Source organism: Pteronotus mesoamericanus, unplaced genomic scaffold (genome assembly GCF_021234165.1).
Source record: "Pteronotus mesoamericanus isolate MK-2021 breed Mesoamerican mustached bat unplaced genomic scaffold, CSHL_Meso_final contig_100, whole genome shotgun sequence".
NCBI classification, from domain to species: Eukaryota; Metazoa; Chordata; class Mammalia; order Chiroptera; family Mormoopidae; genus Pteronotus; species Pteronotus mesoamericanus.
The window spans coordinates 1,498,551-1,516,871 of NW_026554999.1; the positions used below are offsets into that span (position 1 = coordinate 1,498,551).

Genomic DNA, 18,321 nt, shown 5'->3' on the forward strand with positions numbered 1-18,321 from the left:
AAATTTGTGATTTTTGACCCACTTATAAACCCAAGTAGTCTTAGCTTTTGTCCTGACCACAGATTACGCATGTAAGCCTGGCTTGTAAATGTTACCTTTTGTTCCAAGGGAATTCCTTGACTGTGGAACCCTTTTTGAAGCAGAATCTCATGAGACTAGTGCTCTAAGGAACACTCTTTTGGAAACATTGATAACTTATTTCTTATTATCAAACATATAGATTATTGGGAGTTTTTAGTTATTGTAAGTAACTCATTTTTGAAAATGTCTTGAATTACTTCCTATAGTACATCCCTAAGGAAAAAATGACTGGATTAAATAGCATGTACAAAATTTTTAATATAAATTCTCTAATTACTCTTCAGAAGTATTACATCTACTTAAAACTTCCTCCTTGGTGTCTTTTCCTCAAACCCTAACATTGGAAATTACTATATTAAATATCTGTCAATTTGATAAGTGAAAAGTATGAATTCTATAATGAATTTCATTTCTTTGATTACTAATGTTGTTAAACGTTTATACTTTGTGAATTGCTACTTTTTGTAATTTGCCCACTTTCTATTCACATATTTGCTTTTCTTCATGACTTTGTGCAAGTTTTAATGTAATTTCTCATAAATAAAAGTGGAGACAAATAGCAGAGTAACTGATTAGAAGAGTGACAAAGGACAGAGACTGGAGGCTCATTATTTCATTTATTTATTTCTTAACTTCCCCTAGGACTCATTTAGTTTATTTTTTTTTATTTAATCTTTATTGTATTTTTTTTTACATTGCCTTTTAGTCCCCTTATACCCTCTCCCCCCAGCAATCACCACACTGCTGTCCATGTCCATGAGTCCGTTTTTCCTTTTTGCTCAATCTGGAGGCACATTTTCTAGTAGCATGTTTGGAAAGACTGCTCAGAGAAGGTGACATTTGTTTGTCTGAAATTCCTTTTATTTGCCCTTGTGCAGAACATTGTCCATTCGCCCTTCCAGATTCGTTCTTCATCTGTCTTATTGAGCTCTTCTCCAAGGGGCTGTCCTGTATGCACAATATTAAAAAATTTCTCTGGCTTCCCATTGGGGTTAGCAAATGGGTAGCCCAGCAGGAGATCAGAGGGAGGAAGGAGAACAAAATTGAGTATTTATTTCTCTGATCCCCGCCTCCCAGGAGTCACCTCAGGTTGATTCAAATCAGTGCTTCTCTCAAAGCAGCTCTCTCTAAACTACCCTCTCTTTCTTGGCTCTAGTAACCACTCTCTCCCTTGTAGTTTCACCTAACCCCAAGCACATCTTTATAAATAGTCTGTTTGCAAGTACAACTGTCTTTAAATTATCCTAATTTGAATGTGCCATCTATTCCTTTTGTTAGTGTCCGTCCCACCCAGATCCCTCAGCTAGACCAGTGCACTGTTTTCCACTGCTGTGAGTGTTTGCAGCTAATGGCGTACAACTGCACACTTTTCCAGAGGATTGCTTTTGGACTCGGGGAGCCACCTTCCCTGAAATGCCTGGGAAGTTAGCCCCTCCTTCCTTGAGGGCAGCCTGTAACTGATGACTGACTGATGTGAGGGACAGGATATAAGAGCCTAAGCACTTAGCCAAGGTGACTAGAAAAAACAACAAAAGGTGATGAACGATTTTACCAGACACTAGGCAGCAATAGGAAGCTGCATTATTTAAAACCGTGAGGTGCTATCTCAGGTAGACAAATAGACTAAGAATAGAGAGACTAAAATCAGACCAGTGTATATTTGGGAATTTTATACATGAGAGAGGTAATAGCAAAATCAGTAGGAGAAAGATGAACTATGTAACAAATAATTCTGAAGATATTGGCTATTTTATAGTACAAGAAAAAATTAGATTTTTACACCTCATCATTCACAAAAATACATTCCAGGTTGGTTAAAGATCTAAATATAAAAAGTAAAGTTCTAAAACTTTTGACCTAAAAATGGGAGAATATCTTTATGGCATTAGTAGAAGATAATTCTTAAACACAAAATGCACGAAACAAGAAAAAAATACTTACACATTTTGCTTCATTGAAACGGAAGGCTTTTCCATGATTAAAGGTGATAAAAATGAAAATATCAGTCAAAGACTGAGAAAAGATAGCTGCAACTAACATTACCCATGAAATATTAATGTCCAAATATATAAAATGTTCTTAGAAATTAGAAATATCAACAAGAGAAATATTTCAAAAGATAAAATAAATTCAGACGACAAATGATAGATGTCAAATATATGTATAGATGTCAAATTTCTTCAGTAATTTGAAATGTAAATGAAAACAAAGATAAACCATTTTACATTTAAAATTTTATTAATTTGATAATATTAACTAGTGATAACGTGGAGAAATAAGTATGGTGGCAGGGGAGGGAAAATGGGTGTAATCACTCTGGAAGGCTGTTTGGAAGTATCTGTTAGGCTGGCCACGTATACTTGCCATAATTCAACAGTGCTGCTCTGGGGGCGCGCTTTGCAGGGAGAAACTACTGATCGAGGAGGCATGTACAAAGTCACTTATTTCTGAATTATTTGGTCATTGTTACAAGGCTAAGAAAACCTATTTGTCAGACAATAGGGGAATTGAAAAATAGTTTGGTACAGTAGGAAGCATACGAATGAAAATGAATGAACTTAATTTCAATGTATCAAGGTGGATAAGTCTCAAAAACACAATCTTGTAGGTAAAAAAATGTTGAGTATAGATATAGGACAAAACATTTAGGAAGTTTACCCAAAGAAAGAACAAAATGTATATGACTTTGATAACACCCATTTCAGGAAAGGCATTATCTCTGAGTTGGTATGGATGAAGAGAAAGGATGGAAAGGAAAGACTGTAGCTGCTGCATTTGTAATGTTTTGATTCTCTGAAAATAATCTAAAGAGATGTAGCAAAATATTAATAGGTATTAAATCTCAGTAGTATGAGATTTTCTTTTGTATTTTATTGGGGTGACATTGGTTAACAAAATTATATAGATTTCAGGTATACAGTTCTATAATACATAACCCGTATATTGTATTGTGTGCTCATAAGCCCGAGTCAAGGGTCCTTCCATCCCCACTTATTCCTCCTTACCCTCTTCTACATCCCCCACCCCCTTTCTCTCTGGTAATCACCATACTCTTGTCTATGTCTATGAGGGTTTTTTTTTCCTTAATCTCTTCACCTTTTAGTAGTGAATATCTTGATATCTGGTACATTTCCTATAATTTTCTATTGGGCATACATATAATAAAACACAAAAAATCACATATTAAAACTATTATATAAAAAAACTAAAAACAAACAATGAAAATAAAGTTTATACATAGTGCCTAAATTATTTGTGTTAACATGGCTCTAAAACACTAATTAAAATTTTGTTGATGGAAAAGATACTTGATGTAAAGAATTTATATATAGAGTCTGGGTTTTTAAAAAATTGTCTAAGCCTTTTGCTTCAAAGTGGGACAACTGTCTGGTGCCTTCATGCTACACAGCTCTGCACAGGATCAGGCTGAAGCTAGGCTATAGCTGCAGTCACTTTTACTTTGTGGTATAAAATGTCCTGCATCAGTGCTGTCCAGCATGGTATCCATTGCCGACTACGGTCATTAGACGCCTCACATGTGGCTTGTGCAACTGAGGGGTTGAGGTTGCAGTTTTATTTCATGTTTTCAAATTTAAATTTAAATAGCCACATGTGGCAAGTTTTGACTGTATTAGCACAGATCTAGACTATCAGGGATCAGCAGTTGCCCGCAAGCTAGAGACTATTTTCAGTGTTCTCTCATTTTTTGAGATTAATGTTTTTGCTTTAACTTTTCATTTCTGGGATTAAAAAGATACTCTCCATTAAACTATACTTTAAAAATATATTATCTTGTCTTTTAGTTAGATAATGTACTATCTATAACATATACATGCTATATTTAAATATTATATTTTAATATATTTAAAATTTAAAATCAGATGTTATATATTTAATATAAAATATAAAATATTATAGTATATAAATATATCTATAAAATATAAAATACTAAAAAGGTTTTTTTCTAAGAATAAATTCTCCATTAAACTATGCATTAAAATATTTAAAAATATATTATCTCACCCTGGTCGAATAGCTCAGTTGGTTAGAGCATTGTTCTGATACACAAAGGTTGTGGGTTTTGATCCTCAGTCAGGGCACATACAAGAATCAACCAATGAATGCATAAATAAGTAGAATAATAAACTGATCTCTCTCTCTCTCTCTCTCTCTCTGATGTATACAAAACATTTAAAAATATATATTATCTAGCATTTTTAGCTATGCTGGGAAAGTTTATTCCTCCCAAGGTATCTAGTCTGCTAGATTGCTGGAAATAAAAAGTCAGAGGTGACATATAAGCAGATACTTGAATGTGGTAAGGAAGCAATCTATGCAAAATGATTTCCAGGGAAAGAACAAAAGCCCTGGAGCAGGAATAGCTTAAAATATTCAAGGACAATCGGTACACCACAGGTAGCCAGCATTAACTAGCAAGGGGGAAGGAGAGTAGCAGGTGATGTCAAAGAGGTAGGCCCAATGGAGTTGCTGTTAGAGTGTTAGATGGCATGGCCAGGATTTTGGATTATTCCAATTTTGGTGGGAAACCATAAAGTAGCTAGACGGGGGGAATGATATATGATTTGCATACTTAAAAATTACTCTTTTTCTTCTGTGGAATATAGTCAGCAGGGAGATCAGTTGGGTTTTGAAGTGGTCCAAGTGAGAGATGATAAAGACCATATGGATTATCATCTATGTTCCTAAAACAAATTCGAAAGGGCTGAATGCCATCGCATAAGGATATTATTAGCATATCACTATTATTATTATTTTCTTTTAACCAGCATCAGCCATGCCACAATGCCCTCATCTCTACGGCTGCTATGAGGCAGGCCATTTGGAAGATGAATTTATGTAATGGGGTTTTTTTTTTAATGACATAATTTTACTTCTGCAAACTCTGCTTCCATTAATTATTTTCAACATGGCATATTTTAGTAAATTCCACAGTTAGTCTTCTTGGATAAAATAATTTCTCATCTAGTTCCACAAATTACCTGGAATATATTATTGAATTAAATAGAGTATGTGGGTGGAAAGGCTGTTTATGGGCAGGGCATCGCTTATTGCACATAAGTGCCATTTTCATCATTATGCTCATTATAGTACAAAGGATTTATCTGCTTTTGACATCTTGCCCTTTAAAGTAACCCAATTTTGGCTGCATGTGGAAGGTTAAGAAGTACAGCCCATTTTTCTAATGATGGTGCTATAGAAGCTAATGGCAGCATAAATCATTCTAGACAACTAAGAATAGTCTGAGCAGTACTTTTAAATACTTTTAGAGGAAAATCTGAAAACCTATCAAGAAAGTAAAATGTAAGTTTACTTTAAACAAAAGAGCTTTCACTTGTTATTACCACCATGGATAGGGAAAAAAAGGAAACACATCTCAAGATGATAGAGTTTATATTTGTGTGTGTGTCTATAATTTTCCAAAAGTTGAGTTTGAGTTCAACTTCTGATTTAGCCATTTGTTGAGTGGTCTTAGGCAAGTCAATTTGTCTTTTGGGCTTAATACTCTAATTTTGCACAGTTTTGCTACCTCTTTTCTAAGAAAGGGGCGGTCAGTTCCCACTGGAGAACTGTCTCACTTGTGGATAATTGCTTGAAACTGTGATGTTGCCTCTACAACTGTGATCCCCAGAGGCATTGACCTTGAAATTTTCCCTATGCTGTTTATATGTGTCATAGGCTTTAATAATAATATTTTGAGCCGAAGGTGATACTGATAGTGAAATTGAAAGTGCATGAACTTGAATATTTGTTGTATTTTAACTATTTTTATTAGGGAGCTTTCAAAGAATGTCTTATGAAATACTGCTCCTGGGGTTGTGGGGGCAAGATGGTGGCGGAGTAGGAGGATCTTTCTTGCTCCTCTTCCCAGAACCAAACTGGAAATAAAAATAAAGAGGGGGCAGCCACTCGAAATAAACAACAGAAGACCACTTGAAGAGGAGACTTTTAATTAAGGAGGGGCAGAAACCACCTCATGACCAGGAGGAATGATGAAGGCGTGAAAGGGGCCGGCACCACTCCCCTGGGTGACAGGCCAGAGTTACAGCAGGGCCGTGGGTGCTCCCCTCTGAGCCGAGTGAATCCTGGACCGCAGACTGGGCTACAAGCACAGAGCTTCCAGTGGTGAAAGGCCGTGGGGTTTTTGTCTGCCAGGGAGAGATGGAGCCTGCTGGGGGAAAAAAGCTACTATTTTTTTTAAGGCCCAAATCACAGTTTTTTTGTTCACATCCATTCACCTTCAGCTCAGGAGAAAGGGAAGTGGTGTGGACTGGGGTCACCTGAGGGAAGTCTGGAGTGGAAGGCTTTGGGAGAGACATGGGGGAATGGCTGCTGGGTTCACTGTGCTGGACACACCTCAATACCACAGCAGCCATTATTCTTGAGAAGAGCAAGCCCCTCCCAGGGGATAAACAATTACCCCCCCACCTTGTGGGAAACCACTTGCCCCACCCTCTGGAACCCTGCTGGCCCCAACTGGTGTCTTTTTTTTCTCTTCCTTTCCCCTACCCTGCATCTTAACCCCTGGTAAGGATACAGCAACACTCACAGGCAGACTTGGGGGGGTGTCAGAGACTGGCTTTAGGGTGTGGCCATTCCATACACTTTCCCGGGAAGAAGACTGGCACTTCCCCATCACAGGAGAGTCAGAGAAACAACTTCCTGGTTCCTGGAAGACCAAAACTCTGAGCTTTGGAGGCCCCACCCACTTTCCTGGTAGGATCTCCGCTGGCTGAATTCAGGGAAGTAAACCAGAACAGACTCAGATATGAGGCACAGGGATGGGGGCACACAAACTGTCTTCCCTGAAGTCTTAATGGTATCTCCTGTGGGAGATCCAGGGATTCCATCCTCCTGATTCTGCCAGAAGCCCTCTCAGAAACAGTCAGGTTAGTGGTTATACTAAGACTGACAGCAAGCTGGCAGGCAGAGGCAGGTGGAGGTGGATCCTGTGGTGTCTTCAGGTGTTTGCTGACCAACTCTGAGCTGTGCTGATAAAAGTCAGCCTTGCAGTGTAGTGTGGCCCATCCTGGGTGTAGCCAAGCCCAGAGGAGAAGCCAGAAACTGTGAATCACCCATAGCTTTCAACAGGCTGCCGAGGGCTAGACATGCACAGCATCTGACATTGGCTTACAGCAACGTCAGACAACATCATGGCCATATCCAAAAGGAGAACCCAGCCGGCAAATGCTACACTCTGCTGAGACAAATTCCACTTTGTTCTTTTTCATTATTTTTGTTAATTTTTCTTTTGCATTGCCTTTTTATTTTTCCCTTAAACTTTTTCATTTCTATTTTCTTTCATATCTCTTATTTTACTCTTCCCTTTTCTTACGCTATTTTTCCTTCTGTCCTTTTCTAATTTTTTATTTCTCTCTCTCTCTTTTTTTTTTGCTGATTTCATCTTTATATTCCTCATTCTTATTGTTTCTATTCCCTTTCTCCTCTCATAATCATTTTTCTTGCCTTTGGCCTGCTTATGTTCTTTTTTTTCTTTTACTATTCTATTTCTCTTTCCACTTTTATTCTTTGCTCTTTCGTCATTGAGTTTGCTGTTTTTGGGGATTTTATTTTTGATTGTTTTGGTTCTGTTTTTTGTGTTGTTTTGTTTTGTTCTGTCAGCACCTGTGGAACAGAATACAAGATATGGTGGGGGTTGAGCCTTGCAATAAGCCAATCAAAGAAGAGATCCCACCAATGAAGAGGCCAACAAAAATCAAGCCCAAATATAACAGGAGAGTCCATATAACCCACACAAGGGACATTCCCAGAGCATCAAAATCAGGAGATCAAAGAGACTGCACCACTGGGTCGAACAGCCATATACGGCCATCTCACAAAGATAGGGAGTCAAAGCAGATTTATCAAATACGGAAGAGTCAGCTAAAATGGAGAGGCAAAGAAACAACCCCCAAATGGAAGAAAAGGAAGAATCCCTGGAAAAAGAGCTAAAAGAAACTGAAGCAAGTAATTTATTAGATATAGAATTCAAAGGAATGGTTAGGAGGATGCTGAAGGAACTTAGTGAAAACTACTAAGAACTTGGTGGGAAGTACATCAGCATAAAAAAGAACATAGAAACTATGAATAAGAAGCAGTTGGAAGTGAAGAATGCAATGTCTGAAATACAGTAAAAGAATACACTAAAAGGAATTAAAAGCAAGCTAGACTAATCAGTGATTTGCAAGACAAGGTAGGAAAAAAACACCACCTCAGAGCAACAAAAAGAAAAAAGACACAAAAAGGCTGAGGATGGTTTAAGGGAGCTTTCAGACAATATAAAATGTAACAATATCTACATCACAAGGATACCAGAGGAAGAATGTGAAGTAAGCAAGGGATAGAAAACCTTTTTGAAAAAATGACAGAAAACTTCCCTAATCTGCTGAAGGAAAAAGTCACACAAGTTCAGGAAGCAAAGAGAGTACCAATCATGGAGAACCCTCCAAAAACATAACTAAGACAACATCATAATTAAAATGAAAAAGTTTAAAGACAGAGAGAAAATTAAAGGGAGCAAGGGAGAAATAGCTGACAACATAAAAGGGGGTTCCAATAAGACTGTCAGCTAATTTCTAAACAGGAACACTTCAGGCCAGAAGGGATTGCTATGAGGTATTCAAAGTAAAGAAAAGCAAAGACGTGCAATCAAGACTATTCGACCCAGCAAGGTTATAGTTTAAAATTGAAGGTAAAATAAAGAGCTTCCTAGACATAAAAAAAAAAGCTAAAGGAGTTCATAAACACATCCCAGCATTATAAGAGATGTTAAAGGGACTGCTGTAAGAAGAAGAAAAAAAAAAGAAGAACATAGGTATAGAGTAATAAAATGGCAATGTATAAGTATCTATTGATAATAATCAAATTTAAATGGATTAAATGCTCTAATCAAAAAACATAGGGTAGCTGAATGAAAAAGAAAATATGACCCATATATATGCTGTCTACAAGAGACTCACCTCAGAACAGAAGATTCACACAGGTTGAAAGTGAAGGAATGGAAAAATATTCCATGTAAATGGAGATTAAAAAAATCCAGGGTAGCAATACTTATATCTAACAAAATAGTATTCAAAACAGATACCATAAAAAGAGAGATTGATTCAGCAAGAGGATATGACTTTTGTAAACACATATGCACCCAATATAAGAGCTTCTAAATATATAATGAAAATATTGGTGGGCTTTAAGGAAGAGATAAACAGCAATACAGTCATTGTAGGGGATTTTAACACCCCACTGTCAAAAATGGATAGATCTTCAGAAAAAAAATAAACAAGGAAAGAGCGACCTTAAATGACACACTAGATTGAATAGATCTAATTGTTATTTACATAACATTACATCCCAAAGCAGCAGAATACATATTCTCCTAAAGTGCACATGGGTCATTCTCAAAAATAGGCCACATGGTAGGACACAAAATAAATCTTAACAAATTCAAGAAAATTGAAATCATATCAAGTATTTTCTCATATCACAATGACCTGAAACTAGAAATCAACCTCAATTAAAAAAAAACAAAACAACCTCAAAAACATTCAAATGCATGGAGGCTAAATAGCATGTTATTAAATAATGAACGTGTCATCAATGAGATAAAGGAAGAAATCAAAAAGCGCTTGGAAACAAATGAAAATAAACACACAAAAACCCAAAACATATGAGACACAGCAAAAGCAATCCCAAGTGGATAGTTCATAGCATTACAGGTCTACCTAAAGAACATAGAAAAATCTCAAATAAACAAACTAACCCACACTTAAAAGAACTAGAAAAACAACAAGCAAAGCCCAGAGTGAGTAGAAGGAAGTAATAGAGATCAGAGCAGAAATAAATGACATAGAGACAAAAAAAATTCAGAAGATCATTGAATCTAAGAGCTGGTTCTTTGAAAAGATAAAGTTGATGAACATTTAACCAGTCTCATTAAGAAAAAAAAGAGAGAGGATCCAAATTAATAAAATTAGAAATGAAAGGGGAGAAATAACAACTGATGCCACAGAAATAGAAAAGGTTGTAAGGAAACATTATTAACAACTATCTGCCAAGAAATTGGACAACCTGCAGAAAATGGATAAATTTCTAGAAACATACAAGCCTTCTAAAACTGAATCAGGAAGAAGCAGAGAACCTGAATGGACCAATAACAACAAATGAAACTGAAGCATTAATCAAAAAAGTTCTAGCAAACAAAAGTCCTGGATTAGATGGCTTCACAGGCAAATTTTACCAATCTTTCAAAGAAGAACTAACAGCTATCTTTCTCAAACTATTCTAAAATATTTAAGAAGAGGGAAAACTTACAAGGTCTTTTTATGAGGCCAGTATTATCCTAATTCCAAAACAGATAAAGACACAACAAGGAAAAAAAACTATAGGCCAATATCCCTGGTGAACATAGATGCTAAATCCTAACAAAATATTAGCAACTGGATCTGGTAATACATAAAAAGATCATATATCATGATCAAGTGAGATTTATTCCAGGCATGCAAGGTTGGTACAATATTTGCAAACCAATAAATTTGATACATCTCATAAACAAAATGGAAGATAAAAATCACATGATCATAATAGATTAAGAAAGAGCATTTGCAAGAATCCAGCACAAATTTATGATAAAAACTCTCAGAAAAGTGGGAATAGAGAGATCATACCTCAACATAATAAGGGTCATATGTGAAACACTGAAAGCCAACACCATATACTCAATGGGAAAAATCTAAAAGCATTTACAGTAAGGTCAGGAACAAAACAAGGATGTGCATTTTTACCACTCTTATTCAACATAGTACTGGCAGTTCCAGGCATAGTGATCAAGCAAGAAGAAGAAATAAAAGGCATCAGAATTGGAAAGGAGGAAGTAAAATTGTTTTTATTCACAGACAATATGATATTGTGCAGAGAAAACTCTATAGGCTCTACAAAAAAATAAAAGCTCCACAAACTACTAGACCTAATAAATAAATTAGACAAAGCAGTGGAAAACAAAATCAATATGTAGAAATCTATGACATTTTTATACACCAATAATTATCGGAAAGAGAAACTAAGAAAACAATCCCATTTACTATTGCAACAAAAAGATATAAGGGACCTAGGAATAAATTTAACTAAGGAAGTAAAAGACCTGTACATGGAAAACTATAGGCCACTGAAGAAAGAAATTGAGAAAGATATAAATAAGTGGAAGCATATAATGTATTAATGGATTGGAAGAATCAACATCATTAAAATGTCCATTCTACCCAAAGAACTCCATAGATTCAACACAATTCTTATTAAAATACCAATGGCATATTTCACAGATCTAAAACAAGCATTCCAAAAATTTATGTGGAACCAAAGAAAACCCCAAATATCCTTAGCAATCTTGAAAAAGAAGAACAAAGTTGGAGGGCTCACATTACCTGATATCAAACTATCCTATAAAGCCACTGTAATCAAAACAGTCTTGTACTGGCATAAAGACAGACACATAAATGAATTAAACAGAATAGAGAGCTCAGATATAAACCCACGCCTTTATGGTCAATTAATATTTGACAAAGGAGGTAAGAGCATACATTGGAGTAAAGACAGTCTCTCCAGTAAATGGTGTTGGGAGAACTGGGCTAGTATTGGCAAAAAAGAAATGAAACTAGGCCACCAACTTATACCACACACAAGAATAAACTCAAAATGGAAAAAAAAACACTTAAATATGAGTTGCAATGCCATAAAAATACTAGAGGAAAACAGGCAGTAAAATTTCAGATATCTTGCATAACAATATTTTTGCTGCTATATCTTGTAGGGCAAGGGAAATAAAGGGAAAAATAAACAAATGGGACTACATTAAATTAAAAAGCTTCTGCACAGCTAAAGATACCATCATCAAAGTGAAAAGGGAGCTTACTATATGGGAGAACATATTTACCAATGATACATAGACAAGGGTTTAATCTCCAAAATATATAAAGAACTTTATACAACTCAACACTAGGAAGACAGGCAATAAAAAATCGGAAAAAGACCTGAATAGACCCTTCTCCAAGGAGGACATACAGAGGGCTCATGGACATATGACAAAATACTCAACATCACTAGCCATCAGAGAAATGCTAAATAAAACCACAATGAAATATCATCTCACACATGCCAAAATGGCTATCATTAATACATCAACAAACAAGTGCTGGTGAGGATGTGGAGAAAAGGGCACCCTAGTGCATCGTTGGTGGGAATGAAGACTGGTGCAGCCACTCTGGAGAACAGTATGGAGTTTCCTCAAAAAATTAAAAATGGAACTTCCTTTTGACCCAGCGATTCCACTACTTGGAATATATACTAAGGATTCTGAAGCACCAGTTCAGAAGAAAACATGCATCCCTATGTTCATAGCAATGTTATTTACAATAGCAAGATTTGGAATCACCCTAAGTGCTCATCAATAAATGAGTGGATAAAAATGCCCTGTACATTTACACAATGGAATACTACACAGCAGCAAAAGGAAGAAATTCTTCCCCCTTGTGACAGCATGGGTAGAACTGTTGACTATGATGCTAAGTAAAATAAGCCAATCAATGGAAGACAAATACCATATGATCTCACTTACTAGTGGAATCTAATGAACAATATAAACTAACAAGCAAAATAGAATAAGAGGCAAAGAAACATGGAACAGACTGACACCTGTAAGAGGGGAGGATAGAGGTGGGGACTAGATGAATGAAGGTGAAGGGATTAGCCAAAGAACATATATGAAGAACCCATGGACATGGACAACAGTGTGGGGATTGACTACGGATATGAGGGGTGGGCTGGGTGGAGGGGAGCAAAGGAAGAAAAATTGGGATAACTGTAATAGCATAGCAACAAATATTTTTAAAAAATAAAAATAATAAATTCTTCTCCTGGGAGCATAACATGCCCATGATTCCCACTGGGTTTTTTTCCCCTTTTTTACTCATGTTCCAGCACTTGAGGATAGAACCTGTAGACTGAAAACCATGAAGATATGATGCTAAGTGAACCAGATCCACTTCCTCTGCCTCCATACATTTCAGGGACTCGGATCCCGTGCCTGACTCCTGCCGAGGAAAGGCAGGTTGTCTCCAATTTTCATTGGTGATATACTCTCTATAGAATATTGTCACCCTAAAAGAAAGACAAGGTGAGGATTAACTATTAGATATTTAACTTCAGTGCTGCTTACCTTCAGTGATTTAAAATTTTCTATTTGTACTTTAAAAGTAAGTTTCTGAGATTGCTTATCTAGGATTAATAAGAGGCAAGAGTAAGAATATATGACTATAAGAAGTCATGGGTAACAGAGATGCTAATAGTAAGTTCCAGGGTTCAGGTAGGATGGTTGGAAGAAAAAAAGAGTAGAAGTATGAGAGAGGGAGAGGGGGATTTATTCATAATATTTACTCATTAGTTATGATCATAATATAGACATTTTGTCAAGACATTTATTCATTTACTAATCAAATATATGTTAAATGATGTTATGTTAGGTGCCAGGGAATCAAATACAAATAGGATATCATCAAATAGTGAAAAGAAATCTTCAGAAGTTTACAGAAGGGATGTTAAACAAAATTCTGTGGGAATTTAGAGCAAGACTAAAGTTTCTTTATTATTCTTGAGAAGGTAAAAGAAGTTTCTGGAAAAGAGGTCTTGAAGGATGGGTGGAAGATTTTCATTGACAACAGATATTTCATGAAGATCTATTATGTGTCAGGCTTTCTTCTTGCTGCTAGGAATGCAGCATCGAGCAACAAAATTCTTGCCCTTGAAGAGCCTTCATTCTGGAAGGGGGAAGGCAGAAAATTAGCATACAGTATTTTTTTTCCTTATAAGTGATACACAGAAAAATCAAGCAGAATGATGAGTTGAAAAATAATGGATGGTGTAATTTTTTTATAGGTATGGACAGGGATGGCTTCATAAAGATGACATTTCAGCACAAATGTGATGGGAGGAGGGTGTCACATGGATATCTAGGGTGTGAGCATCGCAGGCAGGGGAGACAACAAGCATAAAGACCCGGAAGTAGGAACATGCTTGACATGTTTAAGTTCACTAAGGAGGCAAGTGTGGCTGAAGCAAAACAAGCAAGAAGGAGAGCAATAGAATATGAGATCATAGAGATATCGAGGGACCATGTTAGAGAGAGTCTTGTAGCTTATGCAAGAATTTTGTATTTTACTCTAAATAATATGGAAAATCACTGGATGGTTTTGATTAGAACAACATGATGATTGTGCTGTTGGGTAAAGAATAGATTAACTGTGCATTGGAGAGGAGGTGAGTAACGATGAAGGCAGGGAGGCTTGTTAGGAGTCTGTCACAATATTCTAGTTAGAGGGTGATGGTGGCTCAGATCTGAGTGGCAGCAGCAAGAATAATGAGAAATGGTTGGATTTTGGATATATTTTAAAATTGGAGCCCAGTGGATTTGTTATCACATTGGGTGTAAGATGTAAGAAAAAGACGAGCGTCAAAGATGACTTCATGGTTTCTGACATGGAGCAACTATAAGGTTGACATGTAACCTTACATAACATGGAGAGACTGATTACAGTAGACGGTGAAGGCTGCAGAAGAAGTAGATGTGCTGGGGGAGGTATGGAAATTAATGCTTGTGTCTTAATATGTCAGATTTTAGATGTCTGTTTATTAGACTCCAGGTAGAGATGTTGAGTAGATTATTGACCATTATGAGCCTGGACTTCAGGGGAGGAATTAAAGCTAAAAAAATGAATTTGAGCAACACATTAAAGAGACCAGAAAGATACATATTTTTTTTTCTGATACTTGACACTTTATTTCATGATAAATATCTCCTGCTGCAGTGCTGGGTAAATTTAATATCAATATATATGGAATATATATGTGTGTACACACACACACACGTGGAATCATATACATTTATGGAATAAATATATATGGAATCAGATATGCTTATGGAATGATATATATTTAAGTAAATATAATATATATGGAACCATAGTCTCTAGTTCAGAACATACATACAAATCAATTCTATATGAACTTTTAAAATATTAATAGACTTTATATTTTTTATTTTTTTAGACTTTATATTTTAGAGCTGTTTTAAGTTTACAGAAAAATTGAGCAGATGGTACTGCCTCCTCCTAGCTCACCATTTCTCCTAATTTTAGCATCCTGCATTAATTTGGTACATTTGTTACAATTGATAAACCAATATTGATACATTATTATTAATTAAAGTCCATAGTTTAGGATTCTCTTTGTACTGTACAGTTCTGCAGATTTTGTGAAATGTATAAAGTTCTTCACCTATTCATCTTTCCCAGCCCTCTGTACAAATCCATGGCAAAAACTGATCTTTTTATTGTCTATGTAGTTTTGCCCTTCCCAGAATCTCATGTAGTTGGAATGATAGAGTAAGTAATGTTTTAAAACTGGCTTCTTTCACTTAGAGATATGTATTTAATGTTTCTTCATATCTTTTTATGGCTTGATAGGTCATTTCTCTTTTGTGCTGAATAACATTCCATTGTATGGATGTACCATAGTTTGGTTTATCCATTTATCTATTGAAGGATCTCTTGGTTGCTTCCAGTTTTGGACAATTATAAATAAAGCTGCTATAAACATTTATGTGGCCATAAGTTTTCACCTTCTCTGGGTAAATACCTAGAAGCACATTGGTATTTTTATGGTAAGTCTATCTTTATCTTTCTAAAAAACCATGAAACTGTTCTCCAAAGTGACATACCATTTTGTATTCCCAACAGTAATGAATGAAAACTGTTTTTCCACGTCTTTGACAGCATTTGGTATTGTCAGTGTTTAGGTTTGCTTTAACCATTCTAATCAGTATGTAATGATACCTCATTATCGTTTTAATTTGGAATTCATCAATGATATATGACATTGAACATCTTTTCATTTGCTTACTTGTCATCTGTATATTGTCTTTGGCGAGGTGTCTGTTTAGATCTTTTGTCCATCTTTTAGTATTGTTTGTTTTCTTTTGTGAAATTTTGAAAGTTCTTAGTATATTTTGGGTGCAAATCCTTTATCAGATACATGTTTTGTAAAGGTATTCTCTCAGCTTGTGGCTTTCCTTTTCATTTTCTTAACAGTGTCACAGAGACGATTTTAATTTTAGTAAAGTCCAATATACCAATTTTTTCTTTCATAAATTATGCTTTTGGTGTTTTGCATCTAAAAACTCATTGTCAAACCCAAGACCACCTAGATTTTCTCCTATGTTATCTTCTAGAAGTTTTATAGCTTTGTGTTTTATGGTTGGGGCTATAATCTGGTTTGGGTTAATTTTCGTGAAAAGTGTAAGGTCTGTGTCTAGATTAATTTTCTTTTTTGCATCTGAATGTACACTTGTTCCTGCTAAGACCATTCTTTCTCTATTGGGTTGCTTTTCTTCCAGTAATTTTTCTTTCTTATAATGCCTCTTCCATTGAATTTTGACATTTGGGTAACGTTGGCCTAGGAGAATGAATTAAGAAGTGTTATCTCTGCTTCCATTTTCTGGAAAATATAGAAGAAAATCACTATCATTTTTACTTAAATGTATGGAAAAATTCACCAGTGGAACCATCTCTTCTGGATGCTTTCTATTTTGAAAGGTTATTATTTGTTGATTCCATCTCTTTAAGATATAGGCCTATTCAGATTATTTGTTTCTCCTGTGTGAGTTTTAGCACATTGTATCATTCAGGGAATCACTCCACTTTATCTGATTTATCAAACCTGTGAGCATAGAGGTTTTTTTATAATAGTCACTTACTATTTTTGTAATGGCCAGGGGATCAGCAGTGATGGCCCCTCTTTCATTTCTGATATTAGTAATTGGTATCCTCTCTTTTTCTCTTGGCTCTAGAGGTTTATCAATTTTATTGATCTTTTCAAAGCACCTATTTTGGGTTTTGTTGTTTTTCTCTATTATTTCTCTACTTTCAACTTTATCGATTTCTGCTCTAATTTTTATGAGTTCTTTTCTTCTGCTTGCTTTAGGGTTATATGGCTTTTATTTCTCTAATTTTCTAAGGTTTAAGCTTAGATGATTGATTTTAGAACTTTCTTCTTTTCTAATATATCTATGCATTCAATGCTATAATTTCCCTTTAAGCCCTGCTTTCACTGAATCCTGCCTACTTTGATAAACATTTTCATTTAGTTAAAAATAGTTTTAAACTTTTTTGAAACTTTTTCTTGACCAGTATGTGATTTAGAAGTACATTGTCTAATCTCCAAGTGTCTTTCTGTTATTCATTCCTATTTTAATTCAATTGTGGGCTGAGAACATATGTTGTGTGATTTCTATTCTATTAAATTTTACAGATGTGTTTTAAGTCTCAGAATGTGGTTTGTCGTGGTAAATGTTCCACATGAATCTGAGAGGAATGTTATTCTGCTGTTGAAGTATTTTACAGTGTTTTGGGTTTCTAGCATTTCCTTTTGATTCTTACCCAGAGTTTCCATATGTCTGCTTACATTACTTATAAGTTCTTACATGTCCACTTTCTCATTAGAGCTCTTAGACTAGTAATCATAGTTATTTTAAATTCTTGCTCTAATAATTCTAAAATTCATATAAGAATTTTGTTGTGAAGTTTACTTTGTCTCTTCAGACTGGTGTTTTTTTTTCCTTGCCTTTTAGCATGACTTGTAATTTTTAGTTAAAAGGTAGACATAATGTATTGGGCAAAAGGAACTGAGGTAGATAGGACTTTAGTGTGAGCTTTTGTTTTCCTGGTAAGAAGCTAGGCTGTGTTTACTGTTTGCCATAGCTGTAGGTATCAGAGGCTTTAAGTTATTCTAGTGTCTTTGATTTTGTTCCCTCTGTTGTATTTGGGTTTCCTTAGAAACTTCTTAAATTGTCTGTATTTTGCAGTTCTCTCAGTTGTAATCCTCTGTTATTATCCTGGAACTCTGTTAATATAATGGCAAGATATTGGAATATTCTCTCTCTATTGTATCCTATACATATGTGATCGCAAGACATTGGGATAGTCTATAAAATAGCCTATCATTTTATGATTAGATACCTTTTTTAGAAACCCCCCCTTTTTTTGCATGGGGGAGAGTCCCCAGGCTGTAACTTTCAGAGGTGTTTCTTGGACTTAGCCCCCTTCCTTGGGTGAGACTAAAAGACTAGCAGATAAGGCTTTGGTAGTTTCCCTTGAGATCTGGCCTTTGTTACAGAGAAGAGAA

General features: G+C 35.6%; 1 non-coding gene across 1 annotated transcript; it reads right to left on the reverse strand.

Moving 5' to 3' along the window:
• Window positions 1-13,054: 13,054 nt before the first annotated feature.
• LOC129064377 (small nucleolar RNA SNORA57) lies at window positions 13,055-13,196 on the reverse strand. Its single transcript, XR_008528449.1, has one exon. It is a non-coding gene; the product is annotated as a small nucleolar RNA SNORA57 (small nucleolar RNA).
• Between the last annotated feature and the right edge of the window lie 5,125 nt (window positions 13,197-18,321).